Below are 25,947 nucleotides of genomic sequence, written 5' to 3'. Positions count from 1 at the left end.
GGAGGTGGTGACACTGCAGGGCAGGGTGCGGAGAGACGCCAGAGCTCAGTGGTCAACAGGAATACAGGGGGAGGCCAAGGCCCAGGGCTGTGTTTTGGCCAAATGACAGAGGGCACAGTAGTGTCACCAACCAAGATGGGGTAGGCACAGCACTGTGGGCCCTCGCACAGTTTTGGCCACAGTCATGTTAAGAGCTGGGGAATACAGCACTGAGCTTTAGCGGCAGGGAGCACCATGTGTGTGCAAGCTCTGGGAAAAGCAGGGGGTGGTGTGGTTAGAAAGGGAAAAGGGGTGAATGTAAATCTGTGAGGGACCTGACTACAGAAGGCATTTCTGAAGTATAATATAGCTCATAAAACTGGAGTAAATGCTTTTATAAGAGCCTTTGTAATCTGGGGCAATAGCTCAGTGGTAGAGCATTTAACTGCAGATCAAGAGGTTTCTGGTTTGAGTCCAGGTGCCTCCTGCGCCTCCTTTGGAAAGTGGACCCCAGCCTAGATGAGCGAGGTGCATAAGGGCCAAGCTTCAAGGTGTTCACCCGTGTGGTCATGCTCACCTGGCTCACGGGTTCCTTCGCAGTAGAGCTGTGTGCCAAAGCCCTCCGCCCGCACACACCAACCCCGCAGACGTGCATACAGGCCAGATGCTCCCCCGTCACCAACATCCCAGTAGATAAAGTTCACCCATACACATACATGAGCTTTCTCACAGGTATCTTTATTTCTCCTTTTCTCCATTGTCAATTTCATTAACCACTTTCCATCTTCCTTTCTTCAACGTTTTTCTTTTTTAATAATTTTAGATTTATGGAAGATTTACAAAGTTAGTACCCAGAGGTCCGGCAGACACTTTCCTCAGCTTCCCCTAATGCTAACTTCTTGTGCACCACGGCATACTTACCAAAACCATGAATACGTGGTGCAACACTGAACCAGACCCCAGGCTTCATTCCCTTGGCACCAGTTTTCCCAGTAAAGTGGTCTGTTTCTGTTCCAGGATTCCATAAGGATACAGTGATGCCCAGAGTCATAATGTCAACTTGGTTTCCTTCAGAATCTGACAGCTGCTTAGTCTTTCCTTGTGTTTTTTTAAATCTTAACACTTTCGAGAAGTCCTGGTCAGATATTTTGTGGAAAATGCCGCTCACTGTGGTCTGTCCGTCTTCTTACAGTCAGGCTGAGGCTGCGGATACGAGGGAGGGTATCGCGGACTCCGGGGCCCCTCTCGCGTGGTCCTGTTCGGGGTGGAGGAGAAGCGCCGCGGTGATTTCGGGGGGTCAGATGGCTGCGGGCCCCACCGGGGGCTGCTAGGACAGCCCTCCTGAGGCGAGAGGCACCGCAGAACAAGGGCGTCACACGGTGGCGTCCTTGGGTTTCGATGGCAAAGTGTTTGGATGTGCTTCTGTTGCATGTTCACTGCACAACAGTGACCCACACGCCCGTCCGTCCCGGGGCCTCCAGAGTGAGGACAGGGCCTGCGTTCAGTGCAGGCTGTGGGGAAAGCTGCTCCTGCGTGGGGATTCGGGACAGTCCTGGAGGCATAAGCAGCGACTCCAGCTTTATTGATGCACCTTTTTCTTGTTTCAGCAGCACACTGAATTCACCTCTTGTTATGTTATTACACGGTGTACTGTAATTGCTTATACATCTATGTGTTAATCAGGCTAAACATGGCTACACCGTGTAACAACCCGCAAAATCTCAGGAGCGTAGCACACTCAAGATTTGCACCTTATGCCCAGTTGGTGACAGGGCTGTGGCCCCGTCCCTCTTACACTCATCATCCAGCAGTGTGCTCAGGAAAAGAGGAAGGTGGAGGGGTCCCCCGTCCACAGCTGCCCTAGGCCCAGAGGGATACGCATCGCTTCTGGTCACAGCTCACTGGGAAGAACTGGTCATGCAGCCCCAACTCCGCCACAGTGGAAGCCGGGAGAGGTGAGGAAGCGCGCGGACGCCCGGGGGCACCTGCTTCCTCTGCAGCGAGCTGCCTCGTCCCCCCCCCGGGGCAGCCCCAGGTGCAGGCAGGTCTTCCTGACTCTTGTTACCACCAGCGACTGGCCAACACCTTCCTCGGAGTGGGGCTCAGATGGCCTTTGGTGAATAACAGCTATTAGCTAATCCAGTGAGTGAATAAATGAATGATGCAAGGTATATAAACAAGTGTTTTCAAGTTACTTGGAAAATGATTCTATTATAAGGCAGGAGTTAAACTTCTCACATTTGAAAAACAATTTTTTGTTGCTTTTTAAACAATATCCTAAGAGACTAAACCTTTATTGAAGGAGACAACTATGTCTATGCATCAAGTAAAACATGGAATAATCCTTTTCTTAAACCAGTTTAACTTGAATATAAACATTTACTACTGTTTTCCTTTCTAAAACTGTTCACATGAATTTACCTACTATAAAATCAAAATACCTTTATTGTATAAAGCTTAAATATATATCATATATTAAAGAGTACAGGAGGGAATAAAATTTGGCTGGATTTCCATCACCTGTTTTTTTTTAACTCTTGTCTTTTTTATGTGTGCCCGTTTGTACATGTGTGTATTTTATGTGCATTGCGTATACATATTTATTAAACAAAGATGTGTCCGGCGTGTCTCAGGCAGCATCTCAGGACCGGGCCTGGCCTGTCTCTGAGACTCCCGGCTGCTCTTCTGCCCTGGGGCAGCCAAGGCTGTGGACCCCACCAGCTTCACCCTGTGCCAGCCTGCTGTGCCTGTCCTCCTGCCCACACAGGGTGCCTCTTGCCTCCTGCTCTTGGTTTCCCTCTTATTTTGAGGTCTGAAAGGCCATGAGACTCCCTTGGCACCCCCACATGCAGACTCTGGAAGTGATGAGGGGCTGGTACACCCTGGGAAAAAGCTCTCTGCAGTGAGATGTGGAAGCCAAAGGCTAGTGTCCCCCTCCTCTGAGTCAGACTGTCCTGGGATGCAGCAGTTCAGACAGGTGACAACTGTACTTGCTACCCAGTGATGGCCAGTATGGACATGAACCTTTGCGCTGCCGTGAACCTCAGTTCCCTGCCTCACTCCTGCTCCCTGGGTTGCATTTCTGCCAATGGGGAGCACTGAGCTTCTGCCGGGAGCTCCATCCAGGCGCAGCGGATGGCCAGGGGGCTCTGCAGATGCCCTTTAGCCTTTACCACAATAGTCACCCTGGCCTGAGTCCAGATGCCACACAAGCTTCTCTACCCTGAGGGTTTTTGGGGGACTGAGGGGGGTGCAGAGCCTATTCTACATCTGTTTTTGGCAAGCTAGCAGTGCCAGATACTCAGTGGCCCCTAGGAACAGCCTTCAAAGAAAAGCTGACCGGCATTGAGTTTAACTGCTCCCAGCTCCTTACCCTTCTATGGGATAACTCGGGGCTGTGATGCCTCTGACCTCGGTTCCTGGAGGGACTGAGGCGTGTGCCCACCACGGTGCCCTGCATGAGATGGCAGCCTTTCCCAGTGCACTGCCTGTCTCCTCTGCCGGGCATCTGTGGTGCCTCCCAAACAAGCTGCTTGAACTTGAACTCCTGACTTGCAGTCCGCTGCTGTGGGAACCCAAACTAAGATGCCAGCCTAAGACAACAAATTTTTAAATTGTTTTAAACTGACTTTTTTTTCATTTAAGAACATATCCTGTACATGATGTTAAATATTCTAAAACTTTTCTGAGCTATATGGGATGTAAGTGCTGCATGGTATTTAATTTATGGATTACATAAATAATATGTGGGACACATCAGTTGTTTCCAACTTTTCTATCCAACTGGACTAGCCCAGCACTGAACCTAGACAGGTTTTGTCTCTAGGATCAGAGCTGCAAACAAGTAGGCTTACCACACCTGGGTCATTCGTGCATATCATAGGGAGCAAATGATCAACGGAGGGCTCTCCTCTAATTTCTATTTGATATTTTCTGAAGATTGTCCCAAAGCAGGGCTTCTTAGAGAAAACTAGGAGGCATCTCAATTAAATTCTCCTTTAAAAGGAAATGAGTCACATCCAAGCTTTCATTAAAGATGGAACCATCTCTGTCTAGTTTCTCTTTGAAAAGAACTGACAGCTAAATAAAAGCTTGATATGAGGTACTTTGCTACCTAACGGATTTTGTTTTACCATGGGGCAAATCGGAATTCTTGCTTCTGAAGGGTTATAGCTCTCTCATTTTTTTTTTGAGAGGGCATCTCTCATATTTATTGATCAAATGGTTGTTAACAACAATAAAATTCTGTATAGGGGACTCAATGCTCAATGCACAATCATTAATCCACCCAAAGCCTAATTCTCATCAGTCTCCAATCTTCTGAAGCATAACGAACAAGTTCTTACATGGAGAACAAATTCTTACATAGTGAATAAGTTCTTACATGGTGAACAGTACAAGGGCAGTCATCACAGAAACTTTCGGTTTTGATCACGCATTATGAACTATAAACAATCAGGTCAAATATGAATATTCATTTGATTTTTATACTTGATTTATATGTGAATCCCACATTTCTCCCTTATTATTATTATTATTTTTAATAAAATGCTGAAGTGGTAGGTAGATACAAGATAAAGGTAGAAAACATAGTTTAGTGTTGTAAGAGAGGAAATGTAGATGATCAGGTCTGTGCCTGTAGACTACGTGTTAATCCAAGCTAGATAAGGGCAAAAAAACATCCACGGATGCAGATTTCTCTCAAAACAGGGGGGGTGAGGTTCTAAGCCTCACCTCTTTTGATCCCCAATTTCTCACCTGATGGCCCCCCTGCAACTGTGCCTGTCTTAGGTTGTTCCTCCCTTGAGGAATCTTACCCATCTCTGGCTAACCAGTCATCTTCCGGGGCCATACAGGGAAATGTAAAGTTGGTAAGTGAGAGAGAGAGGCAATATTGTTTGAAAAGATTAGCTTTTTACTTCTTTGCAGATTTATGCCCTGTGGCTTCTATGCCCAGCATTTGTCTTGAGGTATCTTTAGCACTTGGAAGAATTATGATACTCGGTAAATTCAATATAAGGCATGAATTCTATTTAAGGGTTGTAATTAGGAAGGAAGAAGAAAAGCTATAGAAGTAGCAGACGGATGAAAACATGGGAAGATTGATTATTTCTTTGACATATCTTCTTGTAGAGTAACTTCAGCATGTATAGGTTTTAAACCACTAATTAAATTGTGCACACACATGAACATAATATGAATATAGTTACATAACCAAAGCAGACCTATAATTACCAGCCATCTCCAGTGAAACCAAGAAAACCTGTTAGGCATCCTAGGCATTTGTGAGAACTTATCTATGATATGATGGATATTGTCCAACTGAATTTAAACAGTCTGAGAGATATCAGACAAGTTAAAACAACCCATTCCTGGAAACTGTTCACATCCTGTATGTTCTTTTAACAGTAGATATTCTGTAGTTGTAAGATTTTGGAGCGCTACAACTTGCACTTCTCCTAATTCTTGGTTGAGTTCCAACAGTATAGATCCAGTCAAATTTGTTGTTTTACTGTATGCACAGGCCAGCTTAGATATCTCCTCCTTCATTCCAATGGCAAGTCCAGGAACCGGTGGGATGAATACAGCTACAACTGTAGCAGCGCCTGGATCTTTGTTGAGGATTTTTGATGTTCATCTTCTGGTATGATTCTTCCAGAGAGTGCTGATGTTGGAAGTTCTTCTTCATATTGTATCTTAGTTCATTTTCTGGGTAGCCCAATTAGGCGTTGATCCTCTGTGTAAACACAAACAGACCCTTTGCCCACACTTTGATATGCCCTTTATACCATTGTGTAGAACTCATTGGAGGTCACCACACAGGAGAAACTGCTTTTTTTTTCTTTTTTTTTGTTATCATTAATCTACACTTACATGAAGAATATTATGTTTACTAGGCTCTCCCCTATACCAGGTCCCCCCTATAAACCCCTTTACAGTCATTGTCCATCAGCATAGCAATATGTTTTAGAATCACTACTTGTCTTCTCTGTGTTGTACAGCCCTCCCCTTTCTCCCACCACCCCCATTATGCATGCTAATCTTAATATGCCCTTCTTCTCCCCCCCCTTATCCCTCCCTACCCACCCATCCTCCCCAGTTCCTTTCCCTTTGGTACCTGTTAGTCCATTCTTCGGTTCTGTGATTCTGCTGCTGTTTTGTTCCTTCAGTTTTTCCTTTGTTCTTATATCCCACAGATGAGTGAAATCATTTGGTATTTCTCTTTCTCCACTTGGCTTATTTCACTGAGCATAATACCCTCCAGCTCCATCCATGTTGCTGCAAATGGTAGGATTTGCCCTCTTCTTATGGCTGAGTAATATTCCACATCTTCTTTATCCATTCATCTACCGATGGGCATTCAGGTTGCTTCCAATTCTTGGCTATTGTAAATAGTGCTGCAATAAACATAGGGGTGCATCTGTCTTTTTCAAACTTGATTGCTGCGTTCATAGGGTAAATTCCTAGGAGTGGAATTCCTGGGTCAAATGGTAAGTCTGTTTTGAGCATTTTGAGGAACCTCCATACTGCTTTCCACAATGGCTGAACTAATTTACGTTCCCACCAGCAGTGTAGGAGGGTACCCCTTTCTCCACAGCCTCGCGAACATTTGTTGTTGTTTGACTTTTGGATGGTAGCCATCCTTACTGGTGTGAGGTGATACCTCATTGTAGTTTTAATTTGCATTTCTCTGATAATTAGCAATGTGGAGCATCTTTTCATGTGTCTGTTGGCCATCTGTATTTCTTTTTTGGAGAACTGTTCAGTTCCTCTGCCCATTTTTTAATTGGATTATTTGTTTTTTCTTTGTTGAGGCATATGAGCTCTTTATGTATTTTGGACGTCAAGCCTTTATTGGATCTGTCATTTACAAATATATTCTCCCATACTGTAGGGTTCCTTTTTGTTCTATTGATGGTGTCTTTTGCTGTACAGAAGCTTTTCAGCTTAATATAGTCCCACCTGTTCATTTTTGCTTTTGTTTTCCTTGCCCGGGGAGATATGTTCAAGAAGAGGTCACTCATGTTTATGTCTAAGAGGTTTTTGCCTTTGTTTTTTCCCAGGAGTTTAATGGTTTCATGACTTCCATTCAGGTCTTTGATCCATTTTGAATTTACTTTTGTATATGGGGTTAGACAATGGTCCAGTTTCATTCTCCTACATGTAGCTGTCCAGTTTTGCCAGCACCATCTATTGTAGAGACTGTCATTTTGCCATTGTATATCCACGACTCCTTTATGAAATATTAATTGACCATATATCTTTGGGTTAATGTCTGGAGTCTCTAGTCTGTTCCACTGGTCTGTGGCTCTGTTCTTGTGCCAGTACCAAATTGTCTTGATTACTATGGCTTTATAGTAGAGCTTGAAGTTGGGGAGTGAGATCCCCCCTACTTTATTCTTCTTTCTCAGGATTGCTTTGGCTATTCGGGGTCTTTGGTGGTTCCATATGAATTGTTGAATTATTTGTTCCAGTTCATTGAAGAATGTTGCTGGTAATTTGATAGGGATTGCATCAAATCTGTATATTGCTTTGGGCAGGATGGCCATTTTGACGATATTAATTCTTCCTAGCCATGAGCATGGGATGAGTTTCCATTTGTTAGTGTCCCCTTTAATTTCTCTTAAGAGTGACTTTTAGTTTTCAGAGTATAGGTCTTTCACTTCTTTGGTTAGGTTTATTCCTAGGTATTTTATTCTTTTTGATGCAATTGTGCATGGAGTTGTTTTCCTGATTTCTCTTTCTATTGGTTTACTGTTGGTGTATAGGAAAGCTACAGATTTCTGTGTGTTAATTTTGTACCTGGCAACTTTGCTGTATTCCGATATCAGTTCTAGTAGTTTTGGGGTGGAGTCTTTAGAGTTTTTTATGTACAGTATCATGTCATCTGCAAATAGTGCCAGTTTAACTTCTTCTTTACCAATCTGGATTCCTTGTATTTCTTTGTTTTGTCTGATTGCCGTGGCTAGGACTTCCAGTACTATGTTAAATAACAGTGGGGAGAGTGGGCATCCCTGTCTAGTTCCCATTCTCAGGGGAAAAGCTTTCAGATTCTCACTGTTCAGGATAATGTTGGCTGTGGGTTTATGATATATGGTCTTTATTATGTTGAGGTACTTGCCCTCTATGCCCATTCTGCTGAGAGTTTTTATCATGAATGGATGCTGTATTTTGTCAAATGCTCTTTCAGAATCTATGGAGATGGTCATGTGGTTTTTGTCTTTCTTTTTGTTGATGTGGTGGGTGATGTTGATGGACTTTAGAATGTTGTACCATCCTTGCATCCCTGGGATGAATCCCACTTGGTCATGGTGTACGATCCTTTTGATGTATTTTTGAATTTGGTTTGCTAATATTTTGTTGAGTATTTTTGCATCTAAGTTCATCAGGGATATTGGTCTGTAGTTTTCTTTTTTGGTGGGGTTTTTGCCTGGTTTTCGTATTAGGGTGATGTTAGCTTCATAGAATGAGATTGGGAGTATTCCCTCCTCTTCTATTTTTTGGAAAACGTTAAGGAGAATGGGTATTATGTCTTCCCTGTATGTGTGATAAAATTCCGAGCTAAATCCATCTGGCCCAGGGGTTTTGTTCTTTGGTAGTTTTTTGATTACCGCTTTAATTTCGTTGCTGGTAATTGGTCTGTTTAGATTTTCTGTTTCTTTCTGGGTCAGTCTTGGAAGGTTGTATTTTTCTAGGAAGTTGTCCATTTCTCCTAGGTTTCCCAGCTTGTTACCATATACGTTTTCATAGTACTCTCTAATAATTCACTGTATTTCTGTGGGGTCCGTCATGATTTTTCCTTTCTCATTTCTAATTGTTGATTTATGTTGACTCTCTTTTCCTCTTAATAAGTCTGGCTAGAGGCTTATCTATTTTGTTTATTTTCTCAAAGAACCAGCCCTTGGTTTCATTGATTTTTGCTACTGTTTTATTCTGCTCAATTTTATTTATTTCTTCTCTGATCTTTATTATGTCCCTCCTTCTGCTGACCTTAGGCCTCATTTGTTCTTCTTTTTCCAATTTAGGTAATTGTGACATTAGACCATTCATTTGGGATTGTTTTTTCTTATTTAAATATGCCTGGATTGCTATACACTTTCCTCTTAAGACTGCTTTTGCTGTATCCCACAGTAGTTGGGGCTTTGTGTTGTTGTTGTCGTTTGTTTCCATATATTGCTGGATCTCCATTTTGATTTGGTCATTGATCCATTGATTATTTAGGAGCGTGTTGTTAAGCCTCCATGTGTTTGTGAGCCTTTTTGCTTTCTTTGTACAATTTATTTCTAGTTTTATGCCTTTGCGGTTTGAAAAGTTGGTTGGTAGGATTTCAATCTTTTGGAATTTACTGAGCCTCTTTTTGTGGCCTAGTATGTGGTCTATTCTGGAGAATGTTCCATGTGCACTTGAGAAGAATGTATATCCTACTGGTTTTGGGTGTAGACTTCTATAGATGTCTATTAGGTCCATCTGTTCTAGTGTGTTGTTCAGTGCCTCTGTGTCCTTACTTATTTTCTGTCTGGTGGATCTGTCCTTTGGAGTGAATGGTGTGTTGAAGTCTCCTAAAATGAATACATTCCATTCTATTTCCTCCTTTAGTTCTGTATTTGTTTCACATATGCTGGTGCTCCTGTGTTGGGTACATATATATTTATAATGGTTATATCCTCTTGTTGGACTGAGCCCTTTATCATTATGTAATGTCCTTCTTTATCTTTTGTTACTTTCTTTGTTTTGAAGTCTATTTTCTCTGATACTAGTATTGCAACACCTGCTTTTTTTCTCCCTGTTGTTTGCATGAAATATCTTTTTCCATCCCTTGGCTTTAAGTCTGTGCACGTCTTTGGGTTTGAGGTGAGTCTCTTGTAAGCAGCATATGGATGGATCTTGCTTTTTTATCCATTCTATTACTCTGTGTCTTTTGATTGGTGCATTCAGTCCATTTACATTTAGGGTGATTATTGAAAGGTATGTACCTATTTCCATTGCAGGCTTTAAGTTTGTGGTTACCAAAGGTTCAGGGTTAGCTTCTTTACTATCTTACTGTCTAACTTAACTTGCTTGTTGAGGATATTATAAACACGGTCTGATGATTCTTTATTTCTCTCCCTTCTTATTCCTCCTCCTCGCTTCTTCATATGTTGGGTGTTTTGTCCTGTGCTCTTTTTAGGAGTGCTCCCATCTAGAGCAGTCCCTGTAAGATGCCCTGTAGAGGTGGTTTGTGGGAGGGCAATACCCTCAACTTTTGCTTGTCTGGGAATTGTTTAATCCCTCCTTCATATTTAAATGATAATTGTGCTGGATACAGTAGTCTTGGTTCAAAGCCCTTCTGTTTCATTGCATTAAGTATATCATGCCATTCTCTTCTGGCCTGTAAGGTTTTCTGTTGAGAATTCTGATGATAGCCTGATGGGTTTTCCTTTGTAGGTGACCTTTTTTTTCTCTGTGGCTGCCTTTAATACTTTGTCCTTGTCTTTGATCTTTGCCATTTTAATTATGTGTCTTGGTGTTGCCCTCCTTGGATCCCTTGTCATGGGAGTTCTGTGTACCTCTGTGGTCTGAGAGGCCATTTCCTCCCCTAGTTTGGGGAAGTTTTCAGCAATTATTTCTTCAAAGACACTTTCTATCCCTTTTACTCTCTCTTCTTCTTCTGGTACCCTATAATGCAGATATTGTTCCGTTTCAGTTGATTACTCAGCTCTCTTAGAATTATTTCATTCCTGGAGATCCTTTTATCTCTCTGCATCAGCTTCTCTGTTTTCCTGTTCTCTGTTTTCTAGTCCATTAATGGTCCCTTGCATCTCGCCCATTCTGTTTTGAAGTCCTTCCAGAGCTTGTTTTATTTCTGTATTCTTCTTCCTTAGTTCTTGCATATTTCTCTGCAAGTCCATCAGTATGGTTATGACTTTTGTTTTGAATTCCTTTTCAGGAAGACTGGTTAAATCTATCTCCCAGGTTCCTTCTCAGGGGAAGATGTAGCAGATGCCGAAGCTGTCTGGCTTAGTCTTGTCTGGATCAAATTTTTTTGCCTTTTTATGTTGACAGGTGCTATTGACTGTCAGCTGGGAGAGCCAAACTTTCCTCTTGCTACTGGCCTTTCTTTACTGGGACAACTGCAATCCCTAGTGGCTTGTGTTGGGCAATTGTGTGTAGACTGGGTCTTTGTGTCTTGCCCGGCCAGTATGGAGGAAGCTCCCTTGCTGAGGGCATGACCAGCCTCAGGCTGCTTCTCTGCTTTGGTATGGCCCCGGAGGGGTAATGAACGGGGGGCTGTTTGGCTGTTTACCTCTGTGAGGGGTCTCAGAGCTGTTGCCCAGTGGGTTAGTGTGCCTGGGTTTCTCTGGAATTTCCAGCTTCTGGACTGTGACCTGGGTTATTTCTGTCCAGCTGTTGCGTCCCTGTCCCTTTAAGACTTTCAAAAAGCACTTGCTTTTCTTTGTCACAGGGGCATCAGCTTCAGGACCAGCTCAGGGGTCTTGCTGTCCTGTTTCCCTAGTTTCCAGCCCTCCACGCATGCACTGTGCATGCGCTCTGGTGCGGATGGCTAGGGCTAGGTGTTCAGCAGTCCTGGGCTCCCTCTCCCTTCCCGCTCCGAGTCCTCTCCTCCCGCCGGTGCTTGTATCTTACCCCTTTCTCCAGGTGCTGGGCTCTTGTGTGTAGTCTGGCTGTTGTCCTGTGTCTTCTGGTCTCTCTTTTAGAATTAGTTGTACTTGTTGTATTTTCAAAAATATATATGTTTTTGGGAGGAGATTCCCACTGTCCTACTCATGCTGCCATCTTGGCTCCCCCTCAGCTCTCTCATTTTTATACAGTTAGGATGGCTTCTACAGTTAGTTTTGTGCCAGCTCCCTGAGTGATTAGGAGCCAGCTAACCTCTTCTTATCTGTATGCTGGGGATACTGCTAGTAATCCCCTTACAAAGTTTGGTGTCAAAATCGTATGATATATTATCAATGAGTGCATATGAACTACTCAGTAAATGATGGCAATTATTCCCCAGTGATTCTATTTTCAGTGGTGAAAAAGGAGTAGCACCAAGCAGAGGGTGGGGCTTAAGAACTATGAAGGGGTCTGGGTGTGAGACATGCAGACATCTAAATAGATTCAGGGACAAGAATGGTTCTACAAGCATCACACAGTCCCAGACATCCCACCTGGCTTGGTGCTTGTTGGAAGTACACCAGAGGTTTCGGGAACACCTGGAACTGGCTGGAAATGTAAATCACCAGGTCCGTCCTTTGACATTAGAATCAGAATCTCTGGGTGGGGCCCATTACTCTGTGTTTTGAAAGCTGCTGATGCACATTATGGCCTGGAAACTGCCATCCTTGAGCCTTCAGCCCAGCCTGCCTGGCTGGGCCTCCCCTATCTGCCCCAGGGGCCATCCTCCCTGGTTCAGGTCCTCCTCCAGCCTTCATTCTGAAAGGCTGCTATTTGTTGTCTCAGTTTTGCACACCTTCCCAGCTCTGATTTTGACCCCTCACTTCTGCATTACTCTGAGGCCTTAGATCTGCCGTGGTGTATTATTTCTACTCATCCCTTGGTCCTTCGTGTTTGTTTTGCCAATCGTGTTTCATTTGTTTCCCTCTGCTCCCCGTATTTTGCAGGAATATTTTAAAGAAAACTGCAAATTTCATGTCACCCTTGGATACTGTTTCTTTTTAAATTTTGTGTTTCCTTTTGTCAACCAAGGGAAGGTGAAACTGAGAAGCAGAAAAGGCCTTTTATTTGGGGGTCTCAGAATTGCAATTGGGGAGCACAAATCTTGGGAGCACCTAGAAATGTGTTCCACTGTGTGGGGAAAGCAAGGGGTGTTTTGAGAAATGGAAGGGGGTCAGTGACATGACCTAGGTAAGGAAGAGAAGGATATGCTGATTGGTGCTACCTCATCAAGCTGCCTGAGTTTGCTCTCCAGACAGACTATTTTATTGGTGTTATCAAACAAAACTATCCTTGGTAGGCGTTAGTTAACTGTTCTGTCTTCAGGAAGTTCTTACCAATGGTTTTAGCATATGAGTGACAGTTGTTCTGTTATGCTTTATGATCAATTGTTTATAAAATAAAATTGCTGCTTCTGGTCCAGCTCAGGAGTTCATTACGGAGAAAGGAAAGCAGGGTCTCTCAAGTCCAGAAAACTTAGACAAGTCCACACTCCCTGTCCTTAACTGTATCAACTGTTTAATATTGCCAGGATCCCACTCTCCACCTGTCTCCCTTCATATGAAATAGTAACTAAGAGATGAGTGCTGTCTCCCATACTCCCCCCTTTCCTCCTCAGAGCACTGGGCAGTTCATGCCTCTCCCCATACTCTGCTAACTGTTCAGCCTTGGGGGATTTGCTCTGTTGTGCTGAGTGGTCAGTAGGAGCTGAGAGTGTGTGAGGAGGGGTGGAGCTTATCCTTTTTTGGCTGTCTCTCAAACTTCCTTTCTATGAGAAATACAGATCTGTTCTGTCTTTACTCCTAGCTGCATTCATCATGCAAATCTATACTTTTGCGGGTAACTACTGGGCTCTTTGCTTCAACATCTAAACAGCCCTAAGGGCAGGTTTTCAGGCACTCAGAGCAGCATGGTAGAGGACAGTGGTTCTTGAAGTGCAGCGGCCCAGGGCCTCCTGGGGGGTTTACAGCATACGGATCTGAGAGTCACTCACAGGGACTCTGGCTCAGCAGGTCTGTGGGTAAGGCCTGAGAATATGCATTTCCATGAGCTCCCAGGGCCAAGGTGCTGGAGTCCTGGGAGTGCAGTTGGGGAACACCGGTCTATGAGAACTTTCTGCTACATAGCTTGACAAGAAAGCCGGAGCAGGGGCTCTGGGCAGGTGACCAGACCGCTCAGATTTTGGTTCCCTTTCTGTGACCATCAAATGCTCATTCCCTTACTTCTTCCAGCACTGACTTTTTGCTTTTAAAGGAGCAAGAGTCCCCTGCTTCCTGTTTTGTCAGTGCTGGTGGGAAGTGGTTTGTCAGTGTTTGCCCTCAGAATCCTGCTGAGCCTGTGATGCAGGGTGTGGGGTGAGCCAGCCTGGTGCTGGGCCCAGACTCCTGGGACAGAGAGTGATGTGCAGGCAGCGGCAGCGATCTACTATGCCCGGCCCCCCTCCAGCTGTGGAAGGTAGGCGGCGGTGTCCTTGTCCTTAGAGGCTGTGTGTTTTAGTAAGGTGATCAAAAGGCAACAATCTTGGTGGGGCCCTAATGAAACAGGAAAATACAGTGAGGAGTCAAATAATAGTTTTCATTATTTTCTCCCAGTCCTGGAGGCCAGGAGTCCCAAGTCGGCTTCCTGGGCTAAAGGCAAGGGGGTGCTGGCGGGGCGATTCTCTCTGGAGGCTGCAGGGCAGACGGTCTCCTTGTCTTTTCCTGCTCTTAGAGCTGCATGCCTTGGCTCAGGTTCCCCCCTCCATCTTCAAGGCCAGCAGCATGGTATCTTATCCCTCTCCCATCATCTCACCTTCTCCTCCAATTGTATCAGTAACTAAAGAGAGTTTGGGGCAAGGGAGAACACAGGTGCAAGGTGGGAGATGATCTGAGAGGCTGGGAAGCAGCGTCGGAACACACGGGCCGCAGCCTGCCACTGGTACTCTGGAAGCTGTGGCCGAGCAGCAGCAATGAGAGCATCTGTTGCAAGGCTCCCATGTGCAGGGGTTTACAAGCACCTGTCCTTTAACTTTTTTTTTTATTAAGGTATTATTGATATACACTCTTATGAAGGTTTCACATGAAAAAACAATGTGGTTACTACATTTACCCATATTATCAAGTCTCCCCCCATACCCCAATGCAGTCACTGTCCTTCAGTGTAGTAACATGCCACACAGTCACTACTTGTCTTCTCTGTGCTACACTGTCTTCCCCATGATCCTCTCCACATCATGTGTGCCAATCATAATACCCCTCAATCCCTTTCTCCCTCCCTCCCCACCCGGCCTCCCCGACCCCTCCCCTTTGCTAACCGCTAGTTCCTTCCTGGAGTCTCTGAGTCTGCTGCTGTTTTGTTCCTTCAGTTTTGCTTCATTGTTATACTCCACAAATGAGGGAAATCATTTGGCATTTGTATTTCCTCCGCCTGGCTTATTTCACTGAGCATAATACCTTTCAGCTCCATCCATGTTGTTGCAAATGGCAGGATTTGTTTCTTATGGCTGAGTAGTATTCTATTGTGTATATGTACCACCTCTTCCTTATCCATTCATCTCCTGATGGACACTTAGGTTGCTTCCATTATCTTGGCTATTGTAAATAGTGCCACAATAAACATAGGGGTGCATATGTCCTAATGAATCTGAGAACTTGTTTTCTTCGGGTAAATTCCTAGGAGTGGGATTCCCGGGTCAAATGGTATTTCTATTTTTAGTTTTTTAAGGAACCTCCATATTGCTTGTCCTTTAACTTTCACAGTAACCCTTTGAGGGGTACTGTTTCATATGCAAAGAAAATCTATGGCTCAAAGTTCCCTTTGCCCAGAGCCGCAGGCTATCAGGTACTAACCCCAGAATTGCAGGTAAGCTGCCTGCATCCAGAGCAGAACTGAAAGAAAGCCTGGCTCCCGAGGCTGCAGACTAGCGGTGGAATCACAGAGAACTCATTAAAAATGCAGATGCTCAGGCTCCACCCAATACCAGGACCAGAATCTGCATTTTAACAAGAGCCTCTGTGAACCAAATGTGGGACAGTGTGAGAAGCGTGGCCACCAAGCCCTCATCGAGCTGCCAGGGCCCTACACTGTCAGCATCTGTGGAAGCTGGCAGAGATCCCAATCTCTTTTGTGTTTGCTCCAACAACATTACAGCCCAGTTAGTCTAAGTCTTTTTTGAGCAAGCAAACAAGAATTAAAAAACCTCTGCAAGTTCTCGTGTACAGGCCTGTAGAAGGACAGCACCAGGCACTCTAAACAGCACATGCCTCTCTCCTGGGGATCAGATACTTGTGGACTCAGTTGTTTATATGTGTGTGGCAGGGTCCCGGGCGGTACATCATGGAAGAGAGTTACCGAATAACGCCACTGTCTCTCACATCGGGTGCAGGTCTGGGCATATTTTGGGCACTGCAATCATCACACAGCAAGTAGAGGATCATGATTTTTGTGCCTGTAAAAGATGCTTACCCACAGAAACTTGTCTTTATACTGGGTCCTTGGGAGGCTGGTGCTCTCTCTAAACCTTAGAGTGTGCGCTTTGGGCTGAATCAAGGAATGGAATAAATAGAAAGAGAAGATGGTTAGGAGACTAGCACGTTGTGAACCATTTGCATTAGAAATCTTGTGAAAATAATAGGTGCTGGTCAAAAATATACATCTTTGGGCCACCTGGAAAATTAGCCACTAAGAGTGATATCCAGAAATTAAAATTTTTGATTCACTTGCCAGGCATTTCCTACATAAACTAATATGTGAGCGTTGCTGTCATTGTACTATCAGACCTGACCCTTACTACCTACGCGAGGGATCAGAAAAAGAGAGCAGTATAATGACTCACCCCACATTTAGTAACATTACCCATTTTCATATATATACACATATATGTTATATATAAGAAAAAAAAGTCTGATACCAAACGCTGGCCTTCTCAGAGAGCCTTTCAGATCTATTAGTATTAGTAAAAGCAGGGCTAGATGATCATGAGTGGCTGAACGTGACAGGCAAGTAAGCGCTAATGAAGCAATACTGAAACTTAAAAGACTCTCATGTACTAAATATTAAATGACCATTTGTTTCCAGGCAAGCCTAAGCCACAGGATCTTACCAGAGTTTAAAGAGTTGTGGCAATGGCTGAGTTGCTTGAAAGAGCTGATATGCCACAAATTGCCATGAGGGGGCAGCAAAGAGCTGCCGAGCTGCCCTAGAGGCCACGTGAACCAAGGTCATCAATTCAAGAGGGGCAGTGGGCGAAGCGGGCTACCCCAGGGGTGTGCTAAGGATGCAGCTATCCCAGACAGTCTGAGGCTTAGCCCCAAATGAGGAGACCTGGGTCTGAGGCAGAGGCCTGTCATGAAAAAAAGCAGTGCCCAGGCTATAGGGTGGAAGTGAGGGGCTGAAGTCAGAAAGGTGAGCAGGGTGTGTGGAAGCAGGGTAACTGCGCTCTGTTGCAGTGGCATGGCAGGTCATCAGGGAGCACCAGCTTCTGCTGAGCCATTTGCTTTCATTTACAGCAGCTTAGGGCCTCTGCCCTAGTAAGGTCAGGAAAACATCTCATAATCAGAATCCTTAAAAATCTCATACTCTAATCCCTTATTTAAGATATACTTTGGCAGTGAGATTGTCAAGTTCTTTTTAGAAAAAGCCTTAGTAGCTAAAAAAAAAACCTTAAGGAATACAAGACAGTGCATGGTTAAATACTGCAATCATGGTACGATCAATACTTGCTCAGGAGACTTCGGGGCAGGGTAATTGAAGGGCCCCCACCAGTAAGATGGCGAACTTCCAGCTTCTCTTCGGGGTCCTTGGTTCCCGCCGGCGCCACCTGAAGCCCAATCACCTCTCGCCCCCCCTCCCAATCCCAGTACCTAGCCAAAAGCCACCAGCCCCGTAGAAGTAACACCACAATCACCCTATGCCCCTTCCTATATAACCCAGCACCTTTCCCTAAGAAAGCGGAACTGTCCGGTGAATTGCTGCTGTGTGTCGCTCCTTTCCTTTCATTGGTGCCGAAACCCGGGAGACGGGACACCCCAACTGGGCCCCGTCTTCCCCCCGACACCAGCAGCAGCTTGCCCTCGTCCTCTTTTTCCAGCGCTGGCTCATCACACTCACCACTCCTCTCTGGCCTTTAGGTAAGTTTTCCCCCGGAGTGGGCCACTCTTCCCCGAGCTATCGCAGTGCCATTGACCGTGATCATCCAGCAAGGCCCTGACGCTCGGGGACGAGGAGGGAACTCTCCCTGCCTCAGGCCTTCACAGCTGCGGCGGACCCTCAGGCCCCTCCTCCGACAGTCATAAATCCCCGCCTCAGGCCTTCACAGCTGCGGTGGACCCTCAGGCCCCCCTCCAACAGCCATAAATGAAGTGACTCCTTTGCGGATGAGAATGCTCCCTTCCCCCCTCCCTCCTCCTTTTGTTCCGTCCGCCAAAATCTGTTCTGTCTGCCGAAAATTCCTAGTGCTAGGTACCTCGTGACTCCGGCAAACTGCCTTCTTAGGGAAGTCTGGGTGATGACCCACACTTCCTAAGAAATTCCGACTCGTATACGAGTTTCTGCAGACAACCAAGGATCATCGGGGACGCCCTCTGTCTCCTTGCGGTCTGCTTCCAGTCCGAGGATCTCCGTTCGTCTTCCCCTGTTTGTCTTCTTCTCTGTCCTTTAGCCATGGGAGCCTCCTCATCCCTCCCAGAAAGTTCACCTCTTGAATGCCTGCTTAAGCATCTGGCTACCCTCTCCCTGACGCCTGATATAAAACCAAAACTTCTCCGTAAATACTGCTCCCAAAATTGGCCAACAGACCCCCTAGACAATAACAACCAATGGCCCGTAGGGAGAACTCTTGATCCTAACATCACTCGCAATCTCTTTAACTACTGCCAGCGCCTGAAAAAATGGAAGGAGATTCCCTATATCGAAGCTTTCCGCCTCCTCCTCCCGCCGCCCCCCCAAGTTCTCCTAGCCTGCAAGCTGCCGCCCCCACAGAAGCCTCCCGTTCACTCCCTTCCCCTTCTTCTCCTACAATAGCCCTTCTCCCTTCCTCCCCCACCATCTCCTCCCCCATCTCACCTCCTCCACCTTTGTCCCCCACGGATTAAGCCTGAGCCTTTCAGCCCCCCTTTAACTAGTTGCCAGGGGCCTCCTCCGTCTTTGCCCTCATCACCTGTTTCTCCCCTGTTAGAGACCGCTTTTGTCTTCTCACATGTTTGTAGGCAGAATGGGAAAGCACCTTCCCCCATGTCTGAATGCAGCATAAGAAAGCACAAGCTTGAGAACAACCAGTGCAGTCCTTAGAAGTTATCTGTCCACAAAAACTTATCTTGTCCTCGAAGACGAGCCAAGACTCCTCACTCTGAAAATAGGGAGACCTTGAGGATGTGTAGAAACACCACCTCTGCTTCTAGCTATGCCCTTCCCCCACTTGCCGATGTGGCAGGAACAGAGAACAAAAAACATTCTGTTTACACATTGCATAAGCAACTAACTGGAGCCCTCCTATAGCTCAGTTAGTAGAGCACGGGACTCTTAACCTCAGAGTCATGAGTTCAAGCCCAACTAGAGTGGCAGAGGCAAGCAGCTGGGCTGCTGGCTGGCAATGCGTGGGAGCGTCAGCCCTCCCAGTTCTTTCTATCTTTCTTTATTTTCTTCGCCACCTCCCCCACCCCGCACTTCAAGACTTGCTCGACAAAGCATGGCTGGACCGCGTCACTCCCCCACAGACTGAGCCAGAAACCTTCAGTCCCCCTCAGACTCGGTCTTGCGAGCCTCCCAAAATTATCACCCCCCTCCAGGAATTAGCAGGATAGGAAAGCATTGTGCGCGTTCACGTCCCTTTCTCATTAAGAGATTTAGCCCAACTACCGAAACGCCTAAATTCCTTTTCCACTGATCCCACGACATACATCAGGGAGTTTCAATAGACCCTCCAGTCTTACAGCCTCACACATCATGACATTTTCATGCTCCTGGCCAATACTCTCCTCCCTGAAGAGCGTAGACAAGTTTGGGACTTCACCCAAATGCACGCTACCAAAACCCACAAGACTGACCCCACCTGTCCCCCTGGCCCCACTGCTGTCCCCGAACAAGACCCACACTGGGATTATAACACCGCCGTGGGTCTCCACTCTCGAGATATTTTTGCCTCCTGCTTAATAGCAGGTCTGAAAAAGGCAGCTCGCAAAGTAGTCAATTTTCAAAAGCTCCAAGACTTAATTCAAAAGAGAGATGAAACCCCCTCCGAGTTCTTAGACAGACTCACTCAAGCCCTATTACAGTATACCAGCCTGAACCCAGAAATGCCTGATGGAAGACATGTCCTTATGACATACTTCCTAGCTCAAAGCTACCCTGATATTAAAGCTAAACTCAAAAAGTTAGAACAGGGCCCCGCTACCCCACACACTGAGATCCTAACAGTGGCCTTTAAAGTCTTCCATAACCGGGAGGAGGAGAAAGAACGCTGTAAACAAAAGGCTGATCAAGCCAATTTCCAAATGTTGGCCCAACTGATAAAACCACAACCTGGGCGCCCTTCTACAAACAAGCGCCCCCCAAGAGCTTGTTTCAAGTGCGGACAAGAACGACATTCGTCAAGGGGGGTGTGCCCCTCCCCCAGATCTCATACCACCCCATGCCCCAGATGCCACAAAAAGAGCCACTGGGGGTGTGATTGCCCAGCCACCCGAAGGGGAGGCTGGACGAACAACCCCCATCCTAAGCCCGCCATAGTGGGGCTGGCAGAAGAAGACTGACAGGGCCCGGGGGCTTCTCACCCAACCATTTCCATCACCAAACAGGAGCCCAGTGTTACTTTAATAGTAGACGGTCACCCCATCCCCTTCCTCCTAGATACAAGAGCCACCTTCTCAGTCTTGTGAGAATACTGGGACCCTACCACACCTGCCATTACTCCTGTAGTCAGGGTAAGAAGTAAACAGATTTTCCCATTAAACCCCCCCCCCTTTTATGCACAATCCAAGACAATCCCATACCTTTCTCCCACTCCTTCCTGGTTATGCCCCAGTGTCCCATCCCTTTTCTAAGATGAGACATCCTTTCCCTCCTCCACGTTTCCATAACTATATCCACTCCCACAGCCCCCAGTACTCCCTTTCTGATGGCCCTCATAGCCGACAACACCCCTCTACCCAATGAAAGCTCTGGTTCCGCCCTCATACACCCTGTAAATCCCAAAGTTTGGGACATTACGAGCCCCTCCATGGCTCTATGTCCTCCTGCCTCTATCAAATTACGTGACCCCTCTCAGTATATCTGTCAGGCCCAATACCCCCTAACCACTTCAGCCCTCATAGGCCTCCAACCCATCATTCAAGATCTCTTAAACAAAAATTACCTCAGACCCACTCACTCCCTGCTTAATACCCCCATATTAGCTGTTAAAAAAAAAAAAACCAACAGATCTTTCCGCCTCATCCAAGACCTTTGCCTCATCAACATGGCCGTTGTCCCTATCCATCCCTTAGTTCCAAATCCATACAGCCTTTTATCGCAGATCCCTGCCTCGGCATCCCACTTCTCAGTCCTAGATCTCAAGGACACATTTTTTTTTCTATCCCTCTAGACCCCTCCTCCCAAGATTTCTTTGCCTTCACCTAGATGGACCCATACACAAGACATTCTGAACAACTCACTTAGACAGTTTTGCCACAAAGCTTCTGACATAGTCCCCATATTTTTAGACAGGTTCTAGCTCAGGACCTCAAACAGTTTAATCATGATCACTCCGAGTCCACCTTACTACAATATGTAGATGATCTTCTACTCTGCAGTCCCTAGTGAGAACAGTCTAAACTTGACACTGCCTCCCTACTTAACCTTCTAGCTTCCAGAAGTTACCGAGTATCCCCCGTCAAAGCTCAAATCTCTTCCCCTACTCTCACTTACCTCAGATTCCTTATATCTCAACAAAGAAAGTCCATTACCTTAGACAGAAAATGGCTCCTCTCTGACCTGCCCGTTCCCAAAACCAAGACAGAAATCCTTTCCTTTCTAGGCCTGGCTGGGTATTTTAGAGCGTAGATCCCTAACCTTTCCCTGTTAGCAAGACCCCTATACGACCTCATCAAGGGCCCCCCTGAAGAACCATTATCCTCCTCACCCTGACACTCCTTCATTAAGCTCCGTCAAGCCCTTGTAAAAGCCCCAGCTCTCCATCTTCCTGATTTGTCGAAGCCCTTCTCATTATACATTCATGAGAGGTCCAGTCAAGCTCTAGGAGTCCTAGGCCAATATTATAGCCTATCCTTTGCCCCAGTAGCTTATCTCTCCAAGCAATTAGGCCCCACAGTTCAGGGATGGGCCCCCTGCCTACAGGAATTAGCCGCTGGACAGCTCTTGCAGAAAGAAGCTCATAAACTGACATTCAGGGTGCCCCTTACCATTCTGTCCCCACATCACCTAAAAGATCTCTTAACCTACAAAAGTTTACAGACTCTCCCTCCCTCCAGACTCCTGACCTGACTGTCCTCTTTCCTCCAAAATCCCGTTCACCCTCTTTGCCATCCATACCTGAATCATGACTTTTTCCTCCTTTACGGCTCTCTCGCTTTTTTTCCTCATTCCTATTGTTTTCCCCACCACCCCATCCTCCTTTGTATGGCGATTCAAAGTCAGACAGACTTACACACAGCATCAAACAAAAGTTACTGCCCTCATTGCCACACCAGACTGCCTTCTGAAAAGCTGCTCTGAGTCTTTATACCTCCACTTTCCTCCCTCCACCGAAGTGTTCACTAGCAGCTACCCTTATTCTCCCTACCTCTGCTTCCTCTATAACCAAAGACAAGCCTATTGCAGGCAATGGCCAGACACCTACAGGAGATGTCCCTACTGGTCTTGTGCCATTCACTACATGGGTAACTTCCAGTACCCACAGTATTACTCCTCCAACCGTTTCATGAAATATCCCAATGATTCATCCTCCTTATCAATCCCAGATCCCTGGGACTCTCGATGGGCTGCCAGAGTCACAGCCTCAGTTTACTAACGGGGGGTCCTCGAACCCCCACGGTACCCTTCATCTCTCAAAAGTATGTTCCCTCTCATTCCCAGATCTCTCAAGTTGCATCAGATATCAGACATTCCAAAAAAGTCATTATCCAAACTCTTGACGGCACCTCTTCATCTTCTTATCCCCACCCCTCTTCCCATTTCTCCTACTCTTCATTACAGCTCATTCAAGACACCACCATCTTTCTCAACCACACCCTTAACACAGCCAATTGTTTCTTGTGCGCATCACTACAGCGCCCACTGCTAGCCGCCATGCCCCTTAATATTTCCAACTACTCCTATGCAGAAAGACAACCCCTCTGCCTCCTGGCAGACATACCCCTATGAGAACCAGAATACGCAGATAATCTCACCATCCACCACTGTGTAGGCCCAACTCCACCCCCCTCCAGTGCACTTCACTGCTTCCCAACTCCAGCACACCCGGCATTCTCATCACCCTAAACCCACAGCTTACACTTTACAGCATGGCAGAATTCCTTGAGCTCCAACCTCCCTGGCCCTCGCGCACAAAAAGGGCTGCTTTCCTTCACATCATGGTCGGTATCTCTTTGATCACCTCAGCCATTGGGGCAGGGTTTTCGGGAGAAGCCTTGAGTCACTCTCTATGGGCAGTTAGAGATCTCAACACCAAACTTGAGGGAGCCCTGACATCCACTGCCGATTCCCTAGCCTCTCTCTGAAGACAGGTCACTTCGCTAGCTAAAGTCACCCTTCAAAACCGGCGGGCCCTAGATCTGCTTACAGCCGAGAAGGGCGGCACCTGCGTCTTCCTCCGAGAAGAGTGCTATTACATCAATGAATCCGGCATTGTAGAAACTGACATTACCAAACTCATCGACCTTGCCTCCAGCCTCCACTCTGCTTCCAATTCCAACCGATTCTCATCAATACTAACAAACCCCCTTCTCACCTGGCTCTGGCTCATCGCAGGCCTCATAATAATCATTCTTTCCGCCTGTCACTTCTTACCCTGTATAATAAAGTTCATCAAATCCCAAGTTGAAAAAATCTCTAATCAAGCTTTCAACCAGCTTTTACTCAGGAACTACCAGCTTCTGGCCACAGAAGATCCCTCACCCTCATGTGACCTCCTCACCACACGCTGAGATGGACCCCTCTCTCCACTGGAAACTTCCTGGAAACAATGGCTGTAGATGCCTGGCTCCTGAAACCCATATCCTCTTGGCACCATTGGAATCAACAGGTCCTCGACCTATGGTTACAGGGAACCTTCATTGATTTCCAACCTGAAGAAGTCCACATCTACTCATCCTTACTGTGGGGAGTCCTATCAACCCTTTCCTCCCAATCCTCAAGCCCTCGCTCCCTTCTCCGCCCCTGTTCAGCAGGAAGCAGTCAGAGAGAAAGCAATGTCCACAACCCCATAGAGGAGAAAGGGGGGAATGAAGGGCCCCCACCAGTAAGATGGTGAACTTCCGGCTTCTCTTCGGGGTCCTCAGTTCCCGCCGGTGCCACCTGAAGCCCAATTACCTCTCATCCCCCCTCCCAATTCCAGCACCTAGCCACCAGCCACCAGCCCCGTAGAAGTAACACCACAATCATCCCATGCCCCTTCCTATATAACCCAGCATCTTTCCCTAATAAAGCGGATTTCTCCAGTGAATTGCTGCTGTGTGTCGCTCCTTTCTTTTCAGGAATCAGTGAAAGTTTTGTGTGACCAGGAAAGGCTTCCTTAAGGAAGTGAATCCATCTGAGCTTTAATGGGTGAGTGTGGTTTAGAAAGGCAAGGAGAACCTCAGTGAGCCCCCAGGGAAAAGCTGCATCACTTTGCAGGCCTGTGAGCAGGTGGCCCAGTTGTGTCAGGGTGCCTGGAGTGTGGGTGGGCTGGCATATGAAGACACTTTTTCAACCTTTGTTGGATTTGTTTTGTTTGATGGTTTCTGACCTGCTTAAAAACAGGGTCCACCTTCTTCACGCACTGGGAGTGCATCACTCACTTAGAGAAAATGAACACTGATGTGTTTCTGGGACACCATCTGTGAATAGGTGGGATCTGCTTAGTATATGTCTGGATATCTAAGATGCTAAAAGGTTTCTGAAATCATAACCTGTACTGAGAACCAGGGACAGTTAATTGTGCTTATACAATAAGGACACAAGTTGTCCATCTTCCACACACCAATGGGCTGCCACTTATCCCTTACAGTCGCAACCTAGAGAGTGATTCTGGTGTAGTTGGGTGGGCTTTCCTTCATGTGCCGCCCCTCCGGGATGTTAGTGAATCAGAGTAGGGTGAGGGCCTCCGGAGGGGGCAGGGTGGGATATTTGCAGTCAGAGCAATGTAACTACATGCAAGGAAAACCCCCTGCTAAAACTCTATGTTAAACATTGAGCTCTAGAATCATTCTTCAGTGAGATCAGTTAATGTTCCCCAGATAAAGAAGAGTAGCACATGTTTTATTATGCTAATTAATCATTTGTAACCATGTGTAAGATTCACTTTAGTAAGCTAAAAGGCCCAGGCCTATGTGCTGTCTTTCCTCCTTCAGATCTGACAAGGTGATTTTGCAAACTGAGCAACTAACAGCATGCAGACCCAGCTGTAGACGGCATGGTTAAAGGCAGGAAGAATTCCATCTTAAAGATAAGATTGCATTTTAACACCCAGGAAGTTCAAGAGGCAAGATTCTTTAGCAAATAAACAGTACCTCAGCCCACCTTGGGGGCTGGGCAGAAAGCCTTTTGATGTGCTCCCGGGACCCAGGCGCTGGTGTCCCTGAGAAAACAAGGCAGGAAATTCCTTATGTTAATTTTAAATATTCAGGGACCACTCAACAAGTCCACACCCCTAAACTCTTTTTCACGTTCTCAAAAAATCCTCAACTGCCTATAAAACCCCTAGACAGTGCACCACCACGGACTCTCTTGTCCCCTCCTGGGGTGAGCTGGGAGCGCTGTCCTTTCACTTTATCTCCAAATAAAAGCCTGTACCTTGCTCTCCTACCTTGACTGTTTGTGAAGCTCATTCTTCGGCTCTGCAAACAAGAACCCCGGCATCATTAGCTTTCTCTTTTTTATTACCAATTACTGCTGGGCCTTTTGTCTGCTTATATACTTGTTTAAAATACTATCCTTTTCTCAATTAATTTTTAGAGAGGGCTTCATGTCCTTTCAATACATCTGTAAAGCCCTCACCTGTATTTCACACAACAGCTGATCTGTTCACACATCAGTTCTTTTTTCACTGATACAAAATGTTTCTCAAATTCTATTTATTTTTGGTCTGAGCCACTTGAAAGATAAAACACTTTCCTATCAGTAACAATGGCGCCCTGCCCA

The 25,947-nt window shown here is 46.1% G+C and overlaps 1 long non-coding RNA gene across 1 annotated transcript; it reads right to left on the bottom strand.

Annotated features, from left to right (window-relative positions):
• Nucleotides 1-696: 696 nt before the first annotated feature.
• Nucleotides 697-14,865, bottom strand: LOC140847764 (uncharacterized). The gene is made up of 2 exons (XR_012127909.1): nucleotides 6,098-14,865; nucleotides 697-5,716 (listed from the first exon to the last, which is right to left on the bottom strand). It is a non-coding gene; the product is annotated as an uncharacterized lncRNA (long non-coding RNA).
• Between the last annotated feature and the right edge of the window lie 11,082 nt (nucleotides 14,866-25,947).

The sequence above is a fragment of the Manis javanica genome, chromosome 2 (assembly GCF_040802235.1).
Source record: "Manis javanica isolate MJ-LG chromosome 2, MJ_LKY, whole genome shotgun sequence".
NCBI lineage: Eukaryota > Metazoa > Chordata > Mammalia > Pholidota > Manidae > Manis > Manis javanica.
This window is presented reverse-complemented; position numbering and strand designations above follow the sequence as displayed.